The following is a 21056-nucleotide window of genomic DNA, read 5'->3' as shown; positions in this document are numbered from 1 at the left end:
AGGAAGGAAGGAAGGAAGGAAGGAAGGAAGGAAGGAAGGAAGGAAGGGAATTCCTGCTCGCATAGAACCTAGAGATCAGCCAGAAGTAAATGATTCTCAAATCTTTTCTAAGTATGCATCATAACCTGGACACGAATGTAGCTTTCTAATTTTTCCAGTGCACACTGGGACTTTTGAGTGCTTCAGTGTCTCAAAGAAACACTGTCCCCTGTTACCCCTGTAAATGTCTCACTGACATTACTGTAAATGTCTCACTGACATAGGTGCAACGATTTTCAAGAAAAGTCTGTCAAACCAAATCCAACAGCACATCAAAAAGATAGTACACCATCATCAAGTGAGTTTTATACAAGGGATGCAAGGATAGTTCAACATTTCACAAATCAATCAATGTGATATATCACAAACAAATAAAAACAAATCTATATGATTATTTTGCCGCAATAGATGCAGCAAAAGCTTTTGATAAAATGCACCATCACATGATTGTAAAAACCCTCAGCAAAGTAGGCATAGAAGAATTATGCCTCAAAATAATAAAAGGCATGGATAACAAATACACAGTCAATATCATACTGAATGGCAAAAAATTTAAAACATTTCCTCTAAAAGTTGAAACAAGACAAGAATGATTACTTTCACCATTCCTATTCAACGTAGTACTGAAAGTTCTAGTCAGAGCATTAGGTAAGGGAAAGAAGTAAAAGCCATCTAAATTGGAAAAACAAAACTCAAATTACTCCTGTTGACTGATGATATGATCTTATATCTAGAAAACCTTAAAAACTCCACCAAAGAACTCTTAGATTTGATAAATGAACTAAGTAAAGATTCCTGATACAAAATCAATGCACAAAATAAGTAGTGATTCAACACAACAAGAATGATGTAGCAGAGAACCAAATCAAGAAGGCAATTCCATGTATAATTACTACAAAAAAAAGTACCCAGGAATGTATTTAACCAAGAAGGTGAAAGATCTCTACAACAATAACCATGACAACAACAAAAAACACAACAATACAGTGATGAAAGTAATTAAGAGGACACAAACAATTGAAAAGACATTCCACAGTCATGGATCAAAAAATTAATATCATTAAAATAACCACATTGCCCCAAGCAATGTACAGATTCAATGCAATCCCTATCAAAATAGTAACATACTTTTTTACAGAATTAGAAAAAAAATCTTAAAATTCACCTGGAACCAAAAAAAAAAATCCCAAATTACCAAAACAATCCTAAACAAAAAGAACAAAACTGAATGCATCACATTACCTGTCTTCACATTATACTCCAAGGCTACAATAACCAAAACAATATGTTATTTCTATAAAAGTAGACACATAGATTAATGATACAAGAGTAGAGAAACAAAAACTACGGTCACATTCCGAGAGCCTACTAATCTTTGACAAAAGCAATGAAAAGATAATGGGGAAAGTGTACCCTTTTCAATAAAGGGTGCTGGGAATATTGGACAGCCATGTGCAGAGGAATAAAACTGGACTCCTATCTCTCACCATATACAAAAATCATCTCAAGCTAGATTACAGATTTAAATTTAAGACCTGAAACTATAAAAACACTAGAAGAAAACTCAGAAAAACCTTTCTGAACAGTGACTAAGGAGATAAGTAGATAAGATATACATATATAATTTTGTGGCAAGGTAGTATTTTATTGTGTATGTATGTATGTGTGTGTATATACTACTTAATACCGAATTATTAAATAATAAACACATGTTATTCTTATGTAAGAATAATACTTATATACAGAATTTCATTCTTTTTGCATCTAAGTAGTATTCCATTGTGTGTATATATGTGTATATGGTGTGTGTATATATACATATATATGTGTATATGGGTGTGTGTATATATACATATATATGTGTGTGTGTATACATATATATATAGTAGCCTCCAGTTCCATCCATGTTGCTGCACAATACAGAATTCCATTCTCTTTGTGGCTAAGTAGTATTCCATTGTGTATTTGTGTGTATACATATATTTATTTATATGTATATACACACTGTGTGTATATGTGTGTATATGGGTATCTATACATATGTTTATACACATATGTGTGTATACATAATATGTACATATATATGTATACACAAATACACACAAAACAGAATACTACTTAGCCACAAAGAGAATGGAATTCTATATTTTGCAGCAACATGGATGGAACTTGAGGCTATTATCTTAAGAGAAACAATTAAGAAACAGAAAGGCAAATACTCTATTCTCTCACTTTTAAGTAGGAGCTAAATTATATGTACACATGAACATAGAGTGTGGAATGATGGACTGGAGACTTTAAGGGTGGGTGGATGAGAAATTAATGTGCACAATGTACATTACTCAGGTGATGTTTACTCTAAAAGCTCAAACTTCACCAATACACAATATATCCATTGCACTTGTACTCCTTACATTTTTACAAATAAAAAAGATAAATGATAAAAAGTGAATATATATATGATATATAACATATATGCATTTATACAAATATCTACAGAAGCATATAAAAATATAAATGCATATGTATAAAGTAAACATAATCCAATAAAAACACACAGAAGTACACACATACAGTCACACACACAGATATACGTACATTTACACTAGGGGACATTGGGCCCTTTGCAGCCTACTGTCAGGAAAGGAAGCCATTAGAGGCTTTTCTTGCTAGTTCCATGATTCTACAACCTTGTGGCTAAAACCAAGCCAGCAATTTTACCAGACCCAGTAATAGTTCTACTATCCTCCAGAGGAAATCTGTCCACTTTTCCTCCACCTTTAAATCAGGAAGGTTGTTTCCTATTGATATAAGTACAATGGGTGGAGAAGAGGCTTTCCATTAGAGGTAGCAAGGCTAGGCCTGAGTCCCCAGGATAGGTTAAGGGCAGCACAAGTTTGGTTTGTTGAATATAGTACAAAGGATGGTAGAAGGGGCAGGCCACAGCTGGGCTGCACTGAGGACCACTGGGGTCCTTCTGAGTGCCATAACAGTGGGACCAGATGCTAAAAGTTGCCCAGTCCCAGAGTTAGCCTGTTCTGGCCATTCTCATTTAAATTTAGAGAAACTCAAGACAGGCTGACAGAAGACCTAGAGTAAAATCACCTGGGATATTAGGTGCCTGAGGCCTCTTTGACAAGTATGAGGAGCGTGGAAAAAATGTGTCTGGCATCACAAACTCTTCTGCACTCCAAAGTAGGTGGCAATAAAGAAAATCTGGGTGCAAGATACACTGTTAAACATTGCCAGCCCAGGTGAGTGGATGATGCCATTTAATAAGCTAGCACCCATTTTGTGCTGTGATATATCTTTGCTTGTTTCCTGTATGCATGAAATACCAGACTGAAAGATTATATCTAGATATATTTGGAAATATACACATTTATGCGTATGTGTATAAACACACATGAATATGTATATTTCTAAATATACAAAGAAATATGTGACTTCTAAATGTATGCATCAACATATACAAAAATAAAAATGAAAACATGTATTTATACTAAAAACAATAAAAAATAAAATAAAAACTAGCTATGCACAGTCCTAACACTTGTTAATGAAGGCTAAACTATATACTCCACAAGAGGAATGACCTAACCTTCTGCTTTGAGATCTGTACAAGCTCGGGACTGTAAAAGTATTGATTACACAACATTTTAAAATTATGTGAATTGTGCTAACATTGGTGGAATGGCTCTCTCTTTTCAAATGTATAGAATTGTATTGGGATAAATATCATGAGAGGTACATAGTAGTCAATGTAGCAAACAATATCCTATTAGTGAAAGTGATTTCAACGCAGTGTTTCTAAAGAGATTAATGGTCTTGCATTCTCACAAACTCAACACGCCTTTATCTTTTCTTAATCCAGTTTTTCATAACTTGAAATGTATTGATATGGCCTATATATTTTATTTAAATATTTTCTATACACATAAACACATACAAACATATGTAAATATAGGAATTAGTATGCAAATAAGTTTGAGTGTATTAAATACACACATTATTCAATAACATTGCTGACCACTAGAACCAATTCAAATATTTTCATCACATTTTCTTTACCATTGTTTTACTATTTTAAATTACATAAATCGAAATATAGAATTCTTGAATATCATAAATGCAAAAACACAAAATAAGATGTCTTAAAATAAGTTAAACCTGATGATTTTCAAAAGGTGAATGTAGTCATAGTAGAGGGCTCTTACATTGCTAGATTTACAAAGAGGATTCAGAGTCAGCCAGTTGGTCCCCCTGCATGTCTGGAACTAAGATAACTAAGGAGTGGTGTGGTGGCAGTTTTGCTAAGATCTCCAAGAAGCAGGAAAAAAACAGTATGTAATGAGAACATTTGGAAAGGAAAAAGGCACGAAGGCAGAGAGAAAGCATATATAACATTTCTGATAAATTTCTAGTTAGATTCAGTGTATCTTAATGGATGGCTCATCTCTGCTCTTACATTCTAGGAGCTACCTCTCTGAGCATGTAATAATTCCCACTTTTTTGGTTAAACCAGCTGTAGTATGTTTCTCAAATCTTTAACCACAAGAGTCTAAATAAGAAGTGATGCTTTTCAGAATAATAATTATGACTGCCCCGGGAAACTATTGCTTGTTTGTACGCTCTGAGATTTGGCCTTCATGATTCTAGGATACTTCTTCCAGGAGGATTCAGCTACTTTGAATGATCAACAGTAAGATAACCTCAAGTTTATTTCAGAAACTAAAAAAATAATTATTTAAAATAAAATATTAGCAGGACAACATGTACTCTGAGTAGCTATAGAATCGCTGACATGGGCTCATGGGCGCTTTACTTTTTGCCACCCAATAAAGTAATAAAAGGATGAGGAAAAAATAAAATGATAGGAAATATAAGGAAATATACTCTGAGCACCTATTTGCTGCTACTCTTCCCACTGGTTTTCTCTCATTAGTAAATCAAGAATAGTACTGTATTAGCTTAGTATCTAAAGGTTACATTCCAGCATATAATGTCTGAGCTACAAATCTTCTTGAGTTTTCTATGTCATCCATAAGACTTCTAGATAACCAAGAAACTGGCAGGAAATTTAATACTACTGTGATTGCTCAGTATGAAAAGAAAACAATAAAAACATCAACAGTACATGATACTGGATGACATCTTTATAGCATGGCTAATAAAGATGATTTCAAACAGCCCATCGACTTTTTCTATGGCCAAAACCTAGAGTAAATATGCAATTTAATCTTGTTCTATCAGTTGAAGGCATTTTGCTTTCTTAGAATTATGATATTATTCACACTGTTAAAGATATAGCCTGCCCCTGCTTTCAAGTTTTAAAGCTCGGTTAAGTTTGGCTTTATTAAATGTGGAGAGGCTTCCATTGAATTTTTCAAGTAAATGAGAGTGATTGAGAGATTGGAGATGAAAGTTTGGATCTCCAGTTACAAAACTGAAAGAAATAAAAATGTGGAGCCAAAGAAATATGACAGTGATGCTTAGCAAATATAAGCTTCAAAATGTAACTCCCACTATATATCCCTTAATGTATTTTATAAAATTCTTTTACTTTGTTTAGGACCCAAGTGGCATAATTGTTTGGGATTCATGTGAAATATTCAGCAGACAGCTACGCAACCAGTGGAAAGGAACAGCTGTTTTGCATTTCTTTGATGACTTTTAAAGAGGATATTCAGGTTTGTTCATCAGATATATATTAACTGCTTAATACCTGTCAAATATAGATTGTTTTTAGTGACAGGAGGTATTATAAATACCTAGCCCGTATAAAAAAAAATATTGATTTGCTATAAGGAAGTATATATTTATCTAGTGATATATTCTTATCCTCAAGGCACCATAAAAAAGAATATCATAAAGAAAAGCACATCAAACTTAAGGATATCTAAATAAATAAAAGTATCATGGATGGATGATTCCTCCCAAATTAATGAAACAAAAATTAACATATATCTTATAAAAATAACTCAGCATATTTTTCATAATCCTAAGATTTATTTTCTGTTTTGTAACCTAAATTGAACTGGCCTAAAGTATGATAAAGAAGATCTATGTAAATACAGAACACAGTTGTCAGAGGTAAACAGTGAAACGGCAAAGCCTAAACACTCTAGATTGCCTTGAGAAAACAGTTTATTGAGATAAGAGAAATGATAGAGCCAATGGATATATAAGGTCAAAATATCATTGTTTTGGGGAGGAAGGTCTGAATAATAGGGGAATATATCCCTACTTTCTCTACCATTATGCACATGCAAAGGTACTGATGGTGGCCATGAGTGAGCATGTAATTTGCTGTTTCATAGCATGGAGCAGAATGTAATAATGCTCTTCATTTGCCTGAAGTATGTTTTAATTTTACTGTGCAAAAAGTCTTGACAATTCTTAAAATTCTAACTTGAGCTATACCTCTGCTTCCCTGACAAGTTTGACCCAGGCACTTCTCCTTCTATTGAATTCTTCAGTATTTACTGTCCTGATTATTATTTGACAGCCATCATACACTGTATCATGAAAATCACCTTAATTGTGTTTTTGTTTTATTGTTTCTGCTTATATTCTGATATACAATACTTCTGAGTAATCACATGGTTTCATATTCATAATACACATTGTATATCTTACATATCAAACAGTAATTGCTTTATGAATATATAAAATAATTTATTTCCTTGTTGTTTCAACAGAAGTTTTGGATGAATAAATGACTCCTGAAATCCTTTGCCTGTCCAAATTTTTAATAATATTGTAACTTTATTGAATAGTATTTGTAGATTTTTATAATTTTTTATTCTAATTTTCCAGAGAAGCATTTAACCTTGAAATTTGACAAAAGTATATATAAATAAACAATGGATTTCATTTTTGTTACCTTTTTATATTAGATGAATAACTTCAGGATCAATCTGCAAATTTACAGATGCTCTTTCTCTCTGTAATAATATGCTTTAGCTTATGTTCATCAGATTCAGACTCCATAATTTTAATATAATGCAGTTCCCTTACATTATGTCTTCCTCTATTAATAGTTTCATGATCAGATATACGCACAACATCAGTTTAGAATTGTTCGCCTCTCTCACACCTCATCCCTGGCAAAAAAAAAAAAAAAAAATATATACACACACACACACACACACACACACACACACACACACACACACACATAATAGTAACCAAAAGGGAGGGAGGGAGGGAAGGAAGGAAGGAAGGGAGGGAGGGAGGGAGGGAGGGAGGGAGGATTCTTATAAATGGCATCCATGAAGTGTATAATCTTCTCAGAAGCAACAAGCTGCTTTAAAGAAAAAAAAATCCAAATCAAGCAACATTAAATTTGAGGATATTTGTAGCACCATGATTTTGTCATTCTTTTGCTAGCAAAAATTCTCAATGAATTTGCACCTGCCAAATCACATAGTGCAAAACTCATTCAGCATATCATTCTGTGTCCATAAAGAATCAGGTTATACATTTCAGTTATGTTAAAGTTTAAAAATAATATCTTTTTATATTAGAAGTGTCTTGAAAGGCATGAAGAGCTCTCTTAGAATTCGTGGAACTGAAAAAGTACCGTATGTATATTATCTATTTATCAATAGACTTTCTACTATTTTTTTGGAGTATAAGCACTCCAAAATTAAAATAATTTTCGGTCATTAGGTTTTATTACCAGAATTGTATTATCCACTACATTATAGCTTATTTTTCTTAATATAAGACATTTATCCCTGATAGCAACTACACTAAAGACATGCTTTATGAAGCAGAGATTTGTCTCCTATAATATCTCAGACACTTTTGGTGTGGGGAAAATTATACTATTAATTCGTTGGCAAATTTCCCTGGGATGTGAACATACAGTAGCCGTGGCCTTAGGATTACAAATGGTTTACATGTCATATTGTTTTCACTTTTATTTTAATTCACCCCACTTCCAGGTCACTTCACACAAGCTAAGAGCACCAAACTCACCCTTTCCTTTCCCAAAGCCTGTTAAACTGGCCTAGTTTTGCTGAGTATTTATGGAATATTACAACATCCTCTCTAGATGCTATTTTTTCTGATGTTTCAGTAGCTAATATAACTATTTGTTGTGCAGTAGAGAAAGATTAATAACAAATGTGCAGAATATTTTAAATGCTATAGCATCCAGTGTGTGTGTGTGTGTGTGTGTGTGTGTGTGTGTTTCCTTTTCTGCATTTGTTTTTAAGCTTTCTTCATTTCTATTGGCCTGAAATTAACATTTCAATAGGTGAAATATCTGCTGATCATATGGCACTTTGTGTTGTATTATCCATTGATCTCTAGCACAATCCTGTCAAAACAGCATAAAAACAGTGAAAACTTTGCCTTGCTGGGACTTGCACAGATGGAAATGCATTTTTATTATAAAAATCATGGGACAAACATTGGTTTTTGATTTGGAGGGCCAGTTAAAAATCTGTGGATTAGTAGGATAATGTGCTGAGTCACCACCAGAATAGAAAGAGGGAGATTTTTGTGGCCAAATTTGTCTTTTGTTAAATCTAATGATACAATCAAAGAGAATGATGCTCCCATTCACCAGCCGAGGCTTCTGGGCTGATATCAGACTTCTATTGAAGCCCAGACTTCTGTTGCCTTCAGGTCTGTGCATTGAGAAACTTTTCAGTTTTTTAAAGTAATTTGTCAGTTTGATGATTTATTAAAAGAAACTGTTAAGCAGGAGAATGCCTGAGGACCACACTTACCTGCTCTGGTTCGAGTATGTGCGCACTTACTCTTCTGAGAAGAATCTCTCTCTCTCTCTCCATATATATATATATGTATGTGTATATATATATATATGTATATACACACACGCACACACACACACAACATATACACTACTGTGTGTGTGTGAATAAATGAGGAATTAGGGAAAGCTTTGATAGTATAATAGTGATGGCTTATACATTGAATTGTGTCCCCCCAAAACATATGTATGTGTTGATGTCCTAACTGCAATTATCTCAGAATGTGACATTATTTTGAGATAATATCTTTACAGAGGGATTCCAGTTAAAGTGAGGTCCTTGAGATCATAGGGAGAAGATGGTCATCTACAAACCAAAGATACAGGCCTGGAACAGACCTCCCCTTACAAACTTTGCAGGGAGCCAGTCCTGCTGACATCTTGATTTTGGACTTCTAGCCTTCAAAGCTGTGAGACAATAGAGTTCTGTTTTTTAAACTGCCCAGTCTGCAGTACTTTGTTACAATAGCCTTAGGAAACTAATACAATATCATTAGGAAATAATGCTGCCTTGTAATTAGATCAATATAGAAAAAAAAAATAACTAGAGCTTTTCACAAAATCCAGGAGATTATAATTTAATAATAGATAATTAAACATACTCTTTGGACAGGATTACTATTTGTTTAAAATAGTTTTATTTCAAAATTAAAATAAAATAATACAGTATGTTACTCGGCCTATGCGAGAGTGAAAAAAAAGAAAAACACCTTACATAATAAATCCTCTTTTTAATGTTCTTTTGTTTATTTGTTACCACTTAACAAATATAGATTTTTTACAATTTCATTTTATTATCAATAAGGGAAGATTTTATATTATTAATTGTATTTCCTAGAAAACCACATTCTAGCCTTTAGTTGTTTCTTTTTTTAAAATATTGAATTCTCTTGGAAAAAGTTTACTAAAGTGTCTACTGTTATCTACAGTCAAGTATTTTAATATACTGGCATATAAAACACAGGAAACATAAAACAGTGAAATACTCTACATAAATTGCTAACAGCTTTGCTACATGTTGCTGGAAATAGTTGATTTTAACTTATGCTTAATTCACCACATGTAAGTTCAAATTTGGGTGAAAAAAGAATGAGCTTCTAGGTATACTCTACAAGTTAGGCATATGTTAGTCAAGATTCTTCAAAGAAACAGAACCATCTCTCTCTATATAGAGAACGATGGTTCTGATATACATATATATATATATATATATTCATATGTGTATATATATATATTCATATGTGTGTATATATATATATTCATATGTATATATATGGATATATATCAGAATGCTAGCTCACATAATAATAGAGGCTGAGAAATCCCACCATCTGCAGTCTGCAAGTTGGAGAACCACAAAAGCCAGTGGTATAATTCCATCTGAGTCTTAAGGCCTGAGAACTAGGGTTCAGGGTAGGTGTGTGACAGTGTTTGAGACTTAAGTCCAGGTTTGAGACTTAAGGCTTAAGAACCAGGAGTGACAATGTCCAATGGCAAGAGAAGATATATGTCCCAGCTCAAACAGAGAGAGAAAATTTGGCCTTCCTTTATTTTGTTCTATGCTGACCCTCAGCAGATTGGATGATGCCCATTCACATTGATGAGAGCAACCTTCTTTACACAGTTTACCAATTCAAATGCTAATCTCTTTTGGAAAATTTCTCATAGGCACACTAAAAAATACAGGCTATCTGGGCATCCGTTAGCCTAGTCAAGCTGACACATAAAACTAACCATCAGAAGCTCACCCCTTTTTAACTTGGTGCCCATGTGCATCTACTTAAACCCTACTTAACCTTCAAATAACTACAATAACAAAGTCATAATTCGACCTAATATGATACAACTATCATTCATATGACCAAAAATGTACTAATGTCTTCCCAAAAAAGGAGTCTTTGATGTTTACTCTTCTTCAAAAGTCTTGAAATAATGTTAACCCTTCTCCTGGTATTCCATACCTTAAATATTGGCATATAAACTTAACATGACTTAAATACTGATGTAAAGTTAATATTTTTTTTTTTTTTTTTTTTTTTTTGAGACAGGTTTTCACTCTTGTTGCCCAGGCTGGAGTACAATGGCATGATCTCAACTCACTGCAACCTTCGCCTCCTAGGTTAAAGTGATTCTCCTGCCTCAGCCTCCTGAGTAGCTGGGATTATAGGCACCTGCCACCATGCCTGTATTTGTTTTTTTGTTTTTGTATTTTTAGTAGAGATGGGGTTTCACCATGTTGGCCAGGCTGGTCTCAAAACTCCTGACCTCAGATGATCCTCCTGCCTCAGCCTGCCAAAGTGCTGGCATTACAGGCGTGAGCCACCACGCCAGGACAAAGTCAATACATCTTAAGTTACATAAGAGAATAAGAGAAGAAAACAATGTCACTTTCCTAATAAATATATATATATATATATACCCACAAATGAATGTATAATAAAATAAGCATAAAATGCTCATAACAATTAACAAGTCATGTGACATTTATAACTACCTTCTTCTGCTACAGATTCTGTATTCTCTTTGCTAGTAGCAAGTACCTTAGCTAGTCATGCTTCTTTACCTGGCAGGGTGACCCAAACCCTAAATCCTGAATAATCTGGGTCATTCCTAGTTTTTCCTACATTGGGTTGTTATAATTTCTCATTGACTTTAATCATAGGGCATGGTAAAATTAAGAGACACCCTAGGTGATCGTCTGTATTCTAGACATATCCTTCCTTACCTCCATTGTGAAATAGTCATCCAATTCCCCTGTGGTAGTTAAAATCAATCACCCAACCCAGAACAGTAGCTCCCTTCTTGGTCTGTTGACTCAGAGGCATAAGAAGTCCATAGTGGCCTGGTGGCAGTCTTGACTTCCAATTCAACTGAATATTTTATTTTATTTTATTTTATTTATTTTATTTAGACAGGATATCACTCTGTTGCCCAGACTGGAGGGCAGTAGTCCAAACACAGCTCACCGAAACCTTGGCCTCCTGGGCTCAAGTGATGCTCCCCCATCAACTTCCTGAGTAGCTGGAATTGCAGGTACACACCACCTTGCCCGACTATTTTTTTTATTTTTATTTTCTTTTTTTATAGATGAGGTCTCAGTATGTTGCCCAGGCTTGTTCCAAAGTACTGAGCTCAAGCAATCCTCACTCCTTGGTCATCCAAAGTGCTGGGATTACAAGTATGAACCACTGTTGTGGTTTTTGATGGAATTATTTCTTTCTCTAAAACTAAGACCTCTAGGCCAGCAGAGTATAAGGTTTGCAGAAATAAGAAGCAAACATGTTTCCAGTGATAACAGTGAGTGGTGCCACTCCCATTTTCATCACTTGATTCTTGTATCCATGAATCTTGGTTCTGGTAGAAGCAACACTATATATTAATGGTTATTAGAACTTTGTTCCAGCCCTTCAAGATATTGCCACCAAGCTGGAACTGAGATTTTAAAAGGTCATTTCACTGTTCTATCAAAACAGCTGCCTCAGGATGGCAGAAAACATGGTAAGATCAGTGAATTCTATTAGTATGGGCCCACTGTTATATATCCTTTGCTGTAAAGTTCCTTGATCCAAAACTCTACCATATAGAAAACCATGGTAGTGCATAAGGCATTTTGTAAGCCTACAAATAGTAGTCTTGGCGGAAGCATTTCAGGTAAGGAAGGCAAATTTATATCCAAATTGTTTATTGCAGAAAGGACAAAACGCTGTTTCTCCCATAATGGAAATGGTCCAATGTAATCAACCTGTCGTAAGATAGCTGACTGATCATCCTGGAGAATGATGCCAAAGGGGGACCCAGTGTTAATCTCTCCTGCTAGCAGACTGAGCATTCAGTGGTGGTCATAGCCAGGTCAGCCTTGTTGAATGGAAATCTATGTTGCTTACCCTTCATCCCTGTTACTGAGACCTTTTATTTTAAATGAGCCCATTGGGCAATGACAGGGGTGGCTGTGGAGAGAAGCTGAGTGCCATCTATAAACTGGTTCCTGCTATCCACTTGATTATTAAAATTCTCTACTGAAGCCACTTTTTGGTGAGCATTCACATGAAATAGAAATATTGTCTCAATTTTTCCCATTCAGAGAGTTCTTTATCCTCAAATATCCTTCCCCAATACTTTTGTCACCAATTTTCTAATCATGTTTCTTCTAAATCCCTGACCATCCAGCCAAACCAATGGTGAGAACCCGTGAATTGGTTGGTATAATCACACATCTGGCCATTTCTCCTTTCAAGCAAAGTTCAAAACCAGGTGCACTGCCCAAAGTCCTACCCGTGGGAAGATTTCCCTTTCTTCCTATCTGTTAGGATAGGTCTGGGTGACAGATCAAGACCCTGTCCATGTCAAAAGTAAAAATAATTTAGGGGTTCAAGGTCTTTCTCCACACCCTCTTTCAACTTATGCAATTCAATTTTTTCCTCAATCAATGCCCTAATTTTAATAGTAGAAACTCAAAGAGGCTGGGAATACAACTTGCATTGTAATTCAGCCAATCACAGGATGAGTTTCTGCATTTTATTTTTGGCTATTCTAACCTTGCAGTTAGAAGAAATAGAGCTTGGAGCTGGGAATTCCATTCCTTGAATGCCTCCTTTTCTTTCACCACTTTGTACAGCAATAGTGGGAGCAAGCAATGAACATCATTATTGGCCTTAGTTTAAAATAAGTGTTCAAAAATGTCATATAAAAAGTCACTTAGCTTCTTGCTTCTATAAGTGGTTGATAAGGAATATCAAGTGCAGATTTCCATTTCCCTATTCAGGCCATAGAACGTCATTGCCCTCTTTTCTACTGGAAATAGTCAATCCCATCTTCAAATCTAATCAGACTAAGGAGACAATTTCTGAAACCTCAAAATCTCATAATCAATTTATAAAAATCATCCTTAAAATTCTATTTCTTTTGAACACTCTTGGACAAAAAATTGTATTAGAGCTATTCAAAGAAGCAAAAACAATAGGATACACACACACGTGTGTGTGTGTGTGTGTGTGTGAAAAAGAAACCGAGAAAGAGATAAATTTATCTTTGTCATAGTGTTATAGGAGTTGGGTTGTGCACTTGAGGCAAAGAAGTCCCATGATCTGCTGCCAGCAAGCTTGAGAACTGGGAAAGCCATTACTGTAATTCAGTTCAAGCCCAAATGCCCTAGAATTGGCAGGGAGGAGTAGAGGTCAATGATATAAGTCCAGGCCAGAGTCTGTAGGCCTGAAAACCAGGAGTGCTGATGCCTGAGAGCAAGAGAAAGTGAATGTCTCAACGAAAAGAGTAAATTCTCCCTCTCTTCACTTTATCATTCGATTCTGATCTTAAACAGATTGGATGGCCATTCACATTGGTGAAGATGATCATCTTTCTTCAGTTTACCAATTCAATGCTGATCTCTTCCGGAAACACTCTCAACACACCCAGAAATAATGTTTTACCAGTTATCTGTTTATTCTTTAGCCCAGTCCAGGTAACACATAAATCAATCATCACAACCATTATCAAAGACCTCTTTGGAAATTCACGACTACAATGTAATGTCAGTCATTATAAGATTTCAAGGGTACTTAATGCTCAGTGAACTTGGGCAGTGACCTGCTGTCCAGATTGAAATACACCTTTAAATCTTATTTTCTATTTGCTTTTAATTCTCACAGTAAGGAAAATGTTCTTTTCCTCAGGTATGTTGAGAGAATGAGTTACATTTCTATAGGTCTTTTCTATATTATACATTTGGAAATGTTTAATAAAAGCAAAACATTATCATTTTAAGTTAATATCATTTTTATCTAAATGAGACTAATAAAAGTTTCTGCAGTAATGAAAATGTTCTATGCCTGTGCTCTCTAATATGATGGTTACTAGCCATATGTGGCTCTTTAGCAATTGAAGTGTGACTAGTGTAATAAAGGAACTGAATTGCAAATTATATTTAAATTTATACATAGCCACATAAAGCATGTGGGTATGGTAGTGGCACTACAGCCCTAGATTATTATTATTCTTATCATTTTCATGTTCAAGTATTACAGGATTCTAGAATTGTGTTGTTCCTTCTTGAAGACTTCTACTTTTTACTAGTTGTCCATTGGCTAGTTTAATTCTTTATTATATAGATATCTTGAAGAAATTTAGTGTCCATATATAATAATATAGCTAAGAATAATTATGTACAATAAATCCAAAATAATTGTCTTATATTGAGCCTACCAGTAATATAAAAGCATATAAACATAAATAATGTTCAACTTGAGACTATAAACATTTTATTTGCATTGAAAAACACATTCATTTTTTTCTTTGATGTGCTTTTAACAGTGTAATACATGTTTGTAAATAATATTTAGACTTTCAATTTACCCTTTTAAACTGTTCCACAAGTCAAAAAATATCTAGTTGAAGGAATCTTGGAATTTTTATCAATTAATATGGAATTCGGTAAGTATTTAGAAAAGGATCAGAACCTAGAATTTAAAACTTTAACATTGCCCCGTAGTGGGGATCAGGATGGGGAAAGCAAAAACACTGAACATCATGTCCCACATTGCAAGTTAGATCAGTCTTAATAGATTTATATAAAAAACAATACCATTAGTTTCAGCAACACAGATATTTCATATATAAAGTCAATATGACAGATCTTTTTGACAAGAGAGATTAAAGTGCTTGTTTCTAGTGAAAGTGCTCATTTCTAGAGAAAGTATTCTGGAGAAGTTAAAGATCAGGGATAAGATGATGATGTGAGGTATACTGGGAAATGTGCCTCAGTTTGTATTTGTCTAATATTTATTTATAAATAGAGAGATTATAGATATAAGGAAGAATACTATGAAGATGATGCTCCCATTTCATTGCATCCTTTCAAGGGTACGCAATGTCAGGATGACTTATTCCTAGTATTGTTAACGTGATCATCTGATAAAGGTAGTGTATCTCAGTTTTCTTCATTGTAAAGTATGTTTTCCTTCTAATATACCATTCATTATAACTAAGTCCTAAAGTCCAGCCTCCACTTAGGGTGGGGAGAACTAAGCTCTATCTGCTAGATAAGGGAATATCAAAGTTCTGTGGTTATATATAAAACACTACACACATTGTGGAGAGATATTTTGAGCCTATGCGGATTTCCACTTCTTAAAGTTTCATCCACTGATTTTAACATTTATCAATAGATTTGGTCTATAAATATTTTATCATGGTTTTCTAATTACCTGTTTTCAATTTACCTGTTTATTTTCAATTTACCTGTTTATTTTCACCCTTATTAATTAAGGTTCTTCTATAAGACACAGTTGTCCCTTATTTATTTATTTATATATACTGGTAGGAACATTGGATAACTATCTTATACTTAGGAGTATAATAAAATAGATTATTCATTTTGTTCTTCAACTTGTTTCATTTCTGGCCTTTGAGAGTTCTTTCAAGTTGATTTCTGTCTCCTTTTGATACATCCCCAGATATAACCCCATCCTTTTCTTTTCCTCCTTTTTTTTTAGACCTGCTTTACTTTGTGGCCCTACAAGATGTCTTGTATGTATCCTAGAACAAATAATTCTCCAAAAAGTAATGGTTTCTTTTATTGGAAATTATCTTTAGAAATCAAAATCTGAGCCCTAGATATGCTTGTTGCTACTGGAATGTTACAACTTTAGATCATATCAGAGGATAGAGGTAACAAACATAACTAAGTATTCTAGTCAGTATCTATACACACCTTTTTTTGGTTCCACTTCTCTGTATATTGTATATTTTAAAAGACAAGGGTTCTATCGGATATCTCTAGCTGTCGTCTAGCCCCACAGGGTTTCTTCTAGGCTTCATTGTGCTCTCTTGTTGTATGTATTTTGTAGCTTGTTTCTCTGACAGCAATAGGATGTGGCTGTGTCTCCACTCAAATCTAATCTTGAATTGTAATTCCCATAATCCTCAAGTGTCGTGGGAGGGACCAGGTGAAGATAATTGAATCATAGAGGCAGTTTCCCCCATCCCGTTCTGATAATAGTGAGTTAGTTTTCACAAGATCTGCTATTTTTTTATAAGGGCTTCCCCCTTCACTGGGCACTCATTCTCTCTCCTGCCAACCTGTAAAGAGGTGCCTTCCACCATAATTTTAAGTTTCCTAAGGCTTCCCTAGTCATGCGGAACTGCGAGTCAGTTAAACCTCTTTTCTTTATAAATTATCCAGTCTTGGGTATTTCTTCATAGCAGCATGAGAACAGAGTAATACAGTGAAAAACCGGCCCCCCATTACCTATAACTTATGTACTTCCATCTCTACTATACATACATATCAGGTTCACATTGTAAGCTCACACCTTATAGGAAATAAATTTACCAATTAGAGTACAGTATGTATGTAAAGTGTCACTTCAGGGCTAATGCAACTAAATACTATCATGAATCTTCTATTCCTAGTTTTCTCTACTAAGGCATTTGTTTCAGATGGCATAGCTACAAGAAAAGGGCCTTTTGAACTGCCTCAGACATGATATAAGCAAGAAATATTTATTAATATTATTAGTACAGTAGGAAAAGCTAACGTTAATGTTTCTACTATCATAGGTAATGGCATTTGTTTTCTTCAAAAAATATCCAAATAATTGCTACAAATAATCTCTATGATTTGCACATCGGGTCACAGTGTGAGTGTTATCTCAGATATTTGTGTTATCTAAACTGAGCATCATTAAGCACTGTGCCATGAGATAATCCTTCTAATAACAGCCACTTTATGTAAACCTTCTTCAATAATCTTTAGAAAATTAGCTCATTTTGTCTCCCGAACTACAGAGACAATTATTTAGCAGAAAGTTCTTAGACAGGCATTAGAGAATGACAAATCAGATCATGTGCTCTGCTCTAGAAATTACATTTGACATGTCTTTGGACGAAGATATAAAACTTAACTGTTAGAGTGTTTTTGAGGATTAGCGATAATAGATATGCAACATTGTTGGCATGGGGCAGGCACCCTGATGTCGTGATTTTTTTTTTTTTATTCTTATCCTTATTTTCACTCTTACGTTTTGCTGAGCATAAAACAAGAAGCCACTGTTTTCTTAGCACCAATTAATTTACTTGGTGCGCTAGGGATTTACCTAACTGAAGAATGAATTTCTTCCACAGTAGGCAGATCTATGTAATATGCTCATTAAAGGGGCACAGTCTGAATTCAGTTTGGTAGAGCAAGTATCTTGGGTAGGTATGGATCAAGTACTATAAAAAATCTAAAGTCTCAGATGTTAAGGTGTCAGCTAAGTAATTATTACTGTCCCTTATATTTTACTTGGAAATTTATGGGGAATTTATTTGTATGTCCCCATTTGACTGTTACAGTTCCATAAAAAGTATTATTAATGTTATCCTCTATTAAAATTAAAACAATCCAAGGTGTACATTAAGTAAACAGTAGAATCGGGTGTTCTGACTCCAGAACCAGTGCTCTCCATGGATTTTACTCTTCCTCTGGGGAAAAAATATCCTTGACCCTACATCTCTTTAAAGTATCATCTGAGGACCAGCCATGCATTTTTCCCAACAGGTACAGCACAATCAGTATGTATATCTATGTCTAGAAAAACAGAAGACAAATAGATAGAAGGATAATCACCTCTTTAAAATGGGTGATGAGGACCAATTATACTTACATACCTACCTATATAGGGTATCTCAACAGTAGTTAAGAAAAGTGAGTTTTTCAAAATTCACTTTCTCATGTTGCATCTTTGACCTACAGATTTGCATCTAGGTCATAAAATATGCACAAAAAGCCATTCAAAATAGCTGCTTAAGGACTGTGATCCACAAAGTAGGAGAATATCCTTTCTAACACAGAGAGAGGAAGTTCTAACACAGAATATCTGACATCTGAGAGTTAAGTTTCCAGTCTCCCCAATTCTTCTAGAAACGTTTTTTCTTCTCAGAAAAATGACTCGCTGCCTGTAGTGCAGAAAAGATTATGTATTTGAGGTAATAAGGGATAAAAGTGTTCCTCTGTGTGTGGTGTGTGGCACCATGTGAGAAGTTCCTTGTTTTACCATTGGATGTGAAGATCGTGGACACAGAGATATGTTGGGAAGTAGCAAGACATTGGTTTTCATTTGTGAGGCCAACTTTCATGAGGGTCTTTCTAGTCTATTCTGTTGGTAAATTAACTCCTTCTCAGCCATCGATGTGTAATATTGGGCAACCTGATATACTTAATGTTAGAGCCAATCTACTTAGCTAGATGCCAATTTTCCATTTCTGCCTTTTAATATCCTCATTATCATCACAACCACATATTCATGTTGAAATTCTTTGCTGATGAAAACACAACAATTTCTACTAACTAAAACAAAACAATCAACCTCTTGGGACAATATTCTGTCAGTTCCTTCTTAATGGACTTTGTCAGTGGTATGAGCAATGAGAAGAGAGTAGCATGTCATTCAAGTATAACATGTGAACAAGTATTATGACTCTCACTGGTGTGTACTTAATCATCTGAGGTAGTAGCAGGCTTTAGTGAGATCTAAATCTCACTAAAGAGATCTTGCACCATTGTAGACTAGTGCAACATAAAACAATAGTTGAAGAATGAATTGAGAGACAGTAATTTAAAATGAAAATGCCACACATATTGAGCCAAGACTCAAGAGATAGACCTTAGTTGAACCTAGTGTAATAATGAAGACATAGTCACTGTCCTTAAGCACTTACAAAAACATGCAGGTCACTTAAATAACTGACCTGGGCCAGGTATAGATGACATATATATATATATGTCATATATATATATATATATAGGTGCATGTGTGTATGTATATAATAATATAATATAATACATATACATATGTATAATATGTATATAAGTGTGTATGTGTATAATCTCCATTTAACTAGCTAGCTTTATCATACCATTTTGATTATAGTCAAAGGGGTATAAAGGACAAATTAACAAATCATACATATTTAATGGTATGTATACATATATATGTATACATACACACACACATACACTTACACATATATACCATTAAAGTCTTACCTAATTGATAAGAAAGCTTTATATCAATCTTGTTTTAGCTCAAGGGACTTTGGATGGAACCATGATTTATAATCTACAATGGAACAGTAGCCAAATTCATGAAAGCATCTGTACTGGAGACATCTGTTGATGCCTAAATACCAGATGCTATATGTGTTGAAAATTTATATTTACTGAAATTGCCTAAACACGTGTACTTAGCTGAGTCGCAATATTGCAGCTAACAAAAACACAGAACTATAAATGTTCCTGACTCATGGATGGATTAAATGCACTCTATCTATCTCTCAGGATATTGAGCATAAGGCCCTGGTAGGTAACCACAGAGTAGGGGAGATGTAATGAAACTTTAAGCACCTAATGTGGTTGATAAAATATTTGAGTTCTGTGATTAGGTAGCAATAAATTTTTCCTCAACATATAACAAGAAAGATTCTTTGCATTACTAGTAACCACAGAACTGACAAGAACATTGATGGACATTTTCAGTATGTTTATAGGTATTCTGTGGGGGTAATAAAAGATGCTGTAGTCAACACTTGTAGATTAGAAATTCAGAAAAGACTGATTGACATGGTAGTAGCAATTCATACAGGAAAGAAAAAGAACTATTTAACACCTCCCCCAACTTTCCCACACATATTTGAATACAGAGTTCATTCTCTCCACTAGTATCCTGAACAGCTATCGTAAGCTAATGATTGCTTAATGGTGGGTGACTTAAGGGCATTTATATGTAATTGTTCAAATTTTAAATAAGTCAGCTTTGCCTTCAAATTTGAAAAGCTTTCACCTAGATAATGAAACAGGAGGTAGAAAAAGCAAGAAACTATGGAAGGGCTATATTTTGGATAATGTCTTGTGGGTTACATTGTACGTAAGAAAAAGAACTAACTCTTTACGTCAAATAATTTGATTTTGGAAGATTCTCAGGACAATTATCTATTAAAATATATTATCTCATGCATCTGGGAAACTGAACATTGTGATTTATTTTAGTTATACAGCTAGCTTCAATTAATCTGTAAATTCCTTAGAAAGAAACTCTTTTACAAATAACCCTTAGCATGCCTCTAAAAAAAAATAATGTGCTTAACAATATAAGACAGGAAATTTACACTCGGTGAAGTGGTATGTACAAATGTACAAAAATGTTATGCGTTATGTGTTATGTTATCTATAACTATATAACTACATATATGTTTATAT

Source organism: Piliocolobus tephrosceles, chromosome 4 (genome assembly GCF_002776525.5).
Source record: "Piliocolobus tephrosceles isolate RC106 chromosome 4, ASM277652v3, whole genome shotgun sequence".
NCBI lineage: Eukaryota > Metazoa > Chordata > Mammalia > Primates > Cercopithecidae > Piliocolobus > Piliocolobus tephrosceles.
This window is presented reverse-complemented; position numbering follows the sequence as displayed.